Raw genomic sequence first — 7,995 nt, forward strand, 5'->3', positions numbered from 1 at the left:
CACACAACAAAATCACAAAAGAGAGAGGGGATTCGTCGATCCTTCTCATTAGGCAGCGAAGCTAGGGTTCTATTCTAGTGCGCAAACACTAAAGTCCACTAGTAAATTTGCTTGTTTTTCTTCCTATCCTTCTCATTACCATCTCTTTACTTTATATAGCGCTCGCACTGTCTGAATCCATCACAGTTCAATTACAGTTTACAATGTAGGAAGCGTACTAAATACTTACGTAGCTGAGACCAACTCGAATAAGAAGGGTATAAGTTGCCACGACCGCTCTCTGCCGTTAGATCTGGGAGCTCCTGACCGTCCAAGACGCGTAACTCTTTGCTTCTTCTGCGAATACGCATTCTCCCCTGTTTCCCTTCTAGACTTTAGATGGCCTTTTTGTTGAATATAATTCAGACAAGCGTTTTTGGTCCTGACACCAAAAAGATGAAGCAGATGATAAAGCAACAGATATGGATTCAATGTCGGGGCTTCGAAAAACAATGTTATATGTAAATCATCAAGGGTAAAAGCAAAATACACATCTCTGCTCTATTTTTTTGTGTGTTGCAAACTGAGGCTCCAATATTCCAATGTTATATTTTAGCACTGAACAACCGTGGGTGGGTCTTCCTGGTAGCATTTTGTGCGCGGGAGGGGAGGCGGAGTGTGGTTACTACGAAATAGACCCACTTATATTGCTAAAAAAGAAGAAGACTAAAACTTCCTTCTTAGTTGGGTACATCTTTTGTGAGACACGGGGGCCTGGTTTTATTACAAGATTTCCATGTGTAAGTACTCTAGCTGATATTTAAGTGGCGACTATGGGTTGTTCTTGCCTTTTTTGGTGAATCAAGATTACAGCCCCTGTTTTGTACATGTTACACCACTTATGTTTCCGATGAGCTTCTATTCTTGTAAGATTTGTATTTCCATATGTGAAAAGAAAATCCTCTCACCACACTGTAGCTTGAGTAGTAATGATGACCATTGCTGGTGGACCGTGAGAAAATGAGAACACAAGATAATTTTACACTGGTGCTTATGGCTGCAGCATAGATCAGTCATCCATGAGATATGAATTTGTTGATGCTATACCTAGTCCTGTAATTGTAGTGTCAAGACCTGAATAGGTGTTGACCCAGAAGATAGTAGGATGTCCTCATTGGGCACTTAATGTGGGTGTGATTAATTGGAATGTTTGATATTTGATATTGGAAGTCATTAAAATTTTGTTGCGACCGAGTAAATTTGCCATGCTATATCCCCTGGACAGTCTTTGAGGTCAATTCTTTTCTTTCTGAAATGAATATAGTGCAATAAATGTAGCATTCTTGCCTTCACTGGACCTAACATGATGTGCTCTTGTGCACAACAGGTGTTTGTAATCATGATTTCCACTTCCACTGCATCAGTAGGTGGCTCAAGACTCGCCAAGTCTACCCACTAGGTAACCACAGTCCCTGTATGGCCGAAGTTCATCTTGTTTGAAATCTTCATACTGGCCAGCATCTTTATTTTGTTCCACGTTGCAGACAATAGCGAATGGGAGTTCCAGAAATACGGCCACTAGATCACCCTCCTCCGCCGCTGGCCTAGTACCGCCACAACGGAAGCCCAGTCCTATCTCTTGTCGACCATCACTATCTCGAGCAAGCAATGCCCCGATGAAGAAAAGATTGCAGTGCCATATATTAATGCCCCAATTACTTTTATCTTCAAGCCATTCTCTTCTTTATATTTCTTTAAAAGAACGTGCGAGTTTAATCGCTCTGCTTCTATAGTTGAAGGCATGTACAGTGGCACTTGCATGCATGTATGTGAAGTAGACAAGCAATGAGTGTACCGCCCAGAGGTGCTTCTTTCTCTACTCCTATCTATTTATCAATAGAAATCTCTATGCTTTTCAAGTGTTGTAATGTCATGCCCAAGATGCGATCCTATCCTCAATTTGGCACGAGGGCCTCGTCAGTGATAGAAGCGCATCTCGTTGTGTCGCAAGAATGGATATCACTACAAGTAAATGCATTGAAAAGAAGAGTTATATATATATATAATTGGCTTACACTCGCCACAAGCTACATCAGAGTCACATTAGTACAACATATAATCATCATGAATAAGAGCAGGGTCCGACTACGGACGAAAGCAAGCGAGAAAAGAAGAACGACGTCCATCCTTGCTATCCCAGTCTACCGTCCTGGAACCCATCCTAGATCGATGAAGAAGAAGAAGAAGAAGCAACTCCAAATGAACAGTCAACGCGCTCGCGTCAAATAACATTTACCTGTACCTGCAACTGGTGTTGTAGTAATCTGTGAGCCACAGGGGACTCAGCAATCTCATTTCCAAAGGTATCAAGACTAGCAAAGCTTAATAGGTGAGGCATGGTTAATTGGTGAGGTTGCAGCAGCAGCTAAGCTTATATTTGGTGGCTAAGCTTACGAGTAGAAGAATAAAGAGGGGGAAGATTTACGCATAACGGACGTGACTACTGATGATCAAATGAATGATCCTGAACACCTACCTACGTCAGACATAACCCCACTGTGTCCTCGATCGGAGAAGGAACTCTTGAAAGAGACAGTCACGGTTACGCACACAGTTGACATATTTTAATTAAGTTGACTACAAGTTATCTAGAACATGTGTTAAACAAAGTTTCCACGTTGCCACATAACCGCGGGCATGGCTTTCCGAAAGATTTAACCCTACAGGGGTGCTCCATCTAGTCCATCGTAAAGTACCACAAGCCGCATAGAAATCCTCGATCACAAAGCTCGCGATCTCGTCGGACTTCTTAGTGGAAAACCTCAACTGTGAGATTAGCCAAAGCATCACAGGAATCCCGATGCACAAGATATCTCGTCAAAGGTAAAACTAATCAAGCAAGGGCACCCGACGTGTTGACGATCCCGGTAGGAGCCGCGTATCTCATTCTCAGGACACGACGGATAAGCGAAGCGTACGGTGACCTGATAGAAATCTCCCGAGTTGCCCCGGGTTGGTCCCGCACGGTGCTCTGTTTTTGGACCAGCACCATCAGCACTGCCCCCCTGTATTATGTGTAATTACTCCTCGGGTTCATGACGCCCTATGCTTTCAGTGTTAACAAAATTATTATGTTGGGAAAATGTAGTACCAATGTTGGGCCTTGCCAGACCAGCTTTAATCTAAAATGAATTATCAAGGGGGTCCCCCTAACAATTCGATCGTGTTAGGAGCGCTCAAATATGGCACATAACAACGGTAGCCGAAACTAAGGGGGCAAAGGTGGAACAAAACACCAGGCTAGAAAGGCCGAGCCTTCCACCTTTTACCAAATATATAGGTGCATTAAATTAAATAGCATTTAATATGGTGATATGACAAGGAACCAATGTTATCACATGGAAGCAACTACACCTGCAACTAGCGACACTAACAACAGCGTTAAGCAAGCAGTAACATAGCCAATCAGTGGTTTGCTAGGTTGAATAGGTTGAAGGTTTTCATGGCACTGTTGAGAGGCTGATATTTAACATGTGGTCGACAACGTGATATAATCGATAGAAGCGATAAAACTAGCATGGCAATGATAGTAATGGTATCTCGGGAAATGGTCATCTTGCCTGAGATCCCGCTTGGAAGAAGAACAACTCTGTGAAGTCGGCGAACCAACGTAGTTGAACGGGTCCTCACATTCCGACACGCTTGCGGAACTCCATCGAGACGGCAACCGGAAACAAACATCAACACAAATATTCACCACACGATGCATAACATAATGCACAACCTAATATGATGCATGAGCAGAATCAATAATGCAAGGCATGGCATGGGAATTCCCCTCACACAAACACTACACATTAAGTGAAGCTCGATATGCAACGAGTTGCGTATCGACGAAACTCCACGTTTAAGTATTGAGTTCACTCCCGTTTAATTCACACGGCGATATTTAATGTTGTTAACATGGCAAGGGTGAAGCGGTGATCCTACATGTCATCCTAGTCGGTTAACACACGGGACATAGAACGGAAGCTACGGCACAAAAGACATGCAACACAAGATAATTATGCCATGAATGTGTCATGCATGCAAGCTTGCAACAACACGGGAAGGAAGGAAGAGAAGCATATGTCGCCACGGCGAGCAATAGGGAACCATGGCGGCAAAACGGAAACGATGCCACGGCAACGTTCTTATCCCGATAACTCGTCGAGATATCGTGCCAGCGAATAGGGAGAGTGTGCGGGAACGCTAAATAAAGATGGGGTGATCCCAGTTACCGGGTTCCGATGTGTCGGGGCTCAACGAAAGAGGGACACGTGCAACAGACAACAACTAGTCGCAAACAAATGATACATCTCATACATCACATGCACACGGATAACGATAGCGTCCCATCGGTATACCTTCGAAGCGTGCGAATCGTAGCGGTTTGGTTCGGTGAAGGAGAACAACGATCGTCGTGGTCGTCGTGGAAGTAGTTGTACACGGTCTCGTCGACGGTTGTCATACTCTTGCGTCGGTAGACAGGTCTTTGACGTCGGTAGTCGCACAAGTTCCGGGGGTCGTCGAGGACGTAGTTGTACTCGCTGATCTTGTCGGTTCCATGAAGGAGGGGATGGTGCATGCGGTCTTCGGCGACGGTAACCCGCGACAGCGGCAACCGCTATCAACTAACATCTAACGGCAAGCTATGGCAGGCAACCCGGCTAGAGCTAGCAGGCAAACAGCAAGCAACAGCTAGCAGCGGCAGCAGACTAGCAGCAACTAACAACCTAACCTAGCAACTACACCTAGGTGCATCTAGCAAAGCAAGCAAGGCAAACAGCAAGCTAACCAACTATCTGCAGCAGCAGCAAGCTACAAAGCAGGCAACTACCAACGTCTGCTAACATCTGCTAGCAGGCAGGCGTGCAGCAACGCAGGAAACAAGCAGCAAGAGCAACGGCTACACACAGCAACAGCCATAGCAGGCTACAGCATCAGGACAACCATCACACATGCAAGCTTCAGCAAGCACCGCAACATAACAGCGGCAACAGGACCAGCCGGCAAGCAGCGGTTGGCTCGGCAGGAGGAGGCTGGCCTGGAGGGAGCTTGGCGGCGGCGCGGGGAGGCGAGCCATCGGCGGCTGCGGCGAGCTCGTGAGGCGCACGGGGAGACGAGCACAACAACAGCAACAGGCGAGCAACGAGGCGGCAACGACGGAGGTCCTCGGGCCGGCCACCGAAACGGGGCAGGGAGGCCGCGGCACGGCAAGGGTCGCGGGGAGGCGGCGAGGCGAGCGCGGCATGGTGACACAGCTCGAGGAGGTGGCACGAGGAACGCCATGGCGGGGTGAGGTACCGGCGAGCGGCCGGAGCTAGCGCGCGGAGGGAGCAGGAGGTTGGTGACGCAGGGCTGCTAGCGCGGGGCCGAGGGCACAGCGGCGGCGCGCACGGAACGGCGAGCGCGGGGTACGGCGTAGGGGCGGGGAGATAGTGGCAGGGCTAGGACGAGGCGATATGCAGAGGGCCAAGGCGGCCATGGCAAGGTCGGCAGGAAGGCGGCGACCACGGCGCGCGCAGTATACGGTGAGAGGCCATGGCAGCGGATCGGGCTCCTGCGGGGGCGGACACGGGACGAGGGGTTGGGGAGCACGGGGACGATGGCTGAGGAGAGGAAGACGGTGCTGCAGGGGACGAGGGAACGAGGGAGGCCGGGCCTTAAGGCACATACACAAGGTTAGGGGACCTGGGCCTTGGGCCTTGGCCGGCTGCCACAAGGTTCCTCCCCATCTTTGCTCTTTTTTTAAAGCAAGAAACTCAAACAAAATAAAAGGGTTTAAACAACAATAAAAGAAACATTTTTACTCTTTTAACACAAACCCCAACTAAAAATAGATTGGGCCTCTTTTTTTAAAATAAATAAAATGAAACCCTTTTTGAAGAATAAAAAATAAAATCCTTTCTTTATAAAGAAAATGGGGCTCTATTTTGAAAATAAACAAAAGGAAAAAAAGGAAACCCAAGGGGGTTGCCTCCACATTAATAAGAAGGATTGAAAAAGAGGAGGATCATTTTATTTGATTGAAACCAGAGACTTTAAATGTGCCCCTAAAGAAAAAAATGGAAAAGAGGGGGGGGGGGTTGAGAACATGATACAACAAGGGGTAAGAGCTTGATCTTGTTGCACCCAATCACGTTGCCAGGCCTTAAGGCACATACACACATGCGCTCACACTCAAACAACGAGGTGCAACTAGCCACACAAGACAAGCACACAGATGACATGATGCCATGCATGATGCCATGATGAAAACTTAATGATGATGCAACAAATAAAACTAATCACACGATGGAAACGGAAATAAAGGGGAATCTTCTAGAATAGTCGGCATCGGGCTGTCACATGTAATTTGCTAGAGGTTGCTCTTTTCGCCTCTGCATCACTGGCATTGTTGCTCAAAACATGTAAGTAGAGATCATTTGACTCATTTGAAGATCAAATTTATAATTAGAGACCATTCTTGAAGATCTTCATCATTTAGAGTGTTAAATTTGACATGTTGATGATTTCATCTTGTAGGTTGCCATGCGGATGCTCTTTGGACTATGATATGAATATGAAGGCATTTGTTTTAGTGCCAAATATTAGTTACTAATGCCCGCAAAGTATCATTGCATATTATATTTGCTATGGAGCTTTGTATGTATGGATGCTATGGAACTATATGTATATATCGATGCTATGGAATTTTGGATGTATGGATGCTATGGAATTTTGATATATGGATGATGAAATTTGTTATGCAACTTTGCATATATGTTATATGTTGTGGATAAGTAAAACTATTGGGCACATATTATGTATTATATATTTGATATATATGTTATGTGTTGTTGAATTTGTGGTTTTGAAACAAAACATATATATGCCAGAATACCAGATACTAATGGAGCACCATGGGCTATACTAATGGCACACTGCCTGGTGCGCCATTAGTATATATGCCCTAGGAGGCATACTAATGGAGCACCATGGGCTATACTAATGGCGCACTGCCTGGTGCGCCAGTAGTATATATGCCCTGGGAGGCATACTAATGGAGCACCATGAGCTATACTAATGGCGGACTGCCTAGTGCGCCATTAGTATACCAGATACTAATGACGCACCTGTGGTGCGCCATTAGTAAAAAATTCTAATGGCGTGATGCTAGTGACGCACGTGTAGTGCGCCATTATTAGCCAAAACAGGTGCGCCACTAGCAGGCCTTTTCCTAATAGTGCGCGGTTGAAACAGCAACCAGCCGTGGTGCAACCACTTAAATAGGGGGGCCCGGCCGGTCTGCGGCTTATAGGCAGGGCCCGTGTGGCAGATCCTTCTCCCACCTCCCTCCTGGACAGGGGAGGGGTAGGGGAACCCGACTGAGCATGCTGCGGCGCCTGCACTCGACGGTTCCTGCCCTCGACGGCACCAGCCACCTCTGGCGGGCCCCTGGCCACCTGCATGCTTAGGGAGGCGTGCCGCACCCGCCTGAGGCCCTAGCTCCACCAGGGAAGCAACGAGGAGGGCGGGAGCTTGGCCGCGGCGGGGCTGGCGATGGTGGCCAAGGGAGGAAGGTTCTGCGGCCACCAGAACGAGGATTTGCAGATAGGAGACCTCCTATGCGGCTTGGCAATGCACTAGTTGTCCCACGGGAGGGAGAGAGGTCTTGTGCCGCTGGAATTGGAGTGAAGGTCGCCGGCATGGCTTCGGCCATTGCTGAGGATGGAGAGAAGGACACGGCTTAGGGGAGCTCCGAGGGTGTGCCAGGGAGAGAGGGAGAGATGTAGGAGGCAGCAGTGGCTCAGGGGAAAGAGTAGGGAAGGGGGAGAGATGGGGGAAGGGGGAGGGAGCTTTGGATGCCCGGGCATGGGAGAGAACGCGTGCCAAGGGAGTTTGGAGGCAAATTGGCGTCGGGGAGGGAGAGGACTGGTCAAAGGTGGCCCAACGGCGTGCTGAGACATGCTGCAACAGCTGGACACGACCTGG

The 7,995-nt window shown here is 47.9% G+C and overlaps 1 long non-coding RNA gene across 1 annotated transcript; it reads left to right on the plus strand.

The window, feature by feature from the left end:
- The first annotated feature begins 1,683 nt into the window (after window positions 1–1,683).
- LOC123446334 lies at window positions 1,684–6,725 on the plus strand. Its single transcript, XR_006631315.1, has 2 exons — window positions 1,684–1,843; window positions 6,547–6,725. It is a non-coding gene; the product is annotated as an uncharacterized LOC123446334 (long non-coding RNA).
- Window positions 6,726–7,995: the final 1,270 nt, after the last annotated feature.

This window comes from Hordeum vulgare, chromosome 4H (assembly GCF_904849725.1).
Source record: "Hordeum vulgare subsp. vulgare chromosome 4H, MorexV3_pseudomolecules_assembly, whole genome shotgun sequence".
Classification (NCBI taxonomy): Eukaryota; Viridiplantae; Streptophyta; class Magnoliopsida; order Poales; family Poaceae; genus Hordeum; species Hordeum vulgare.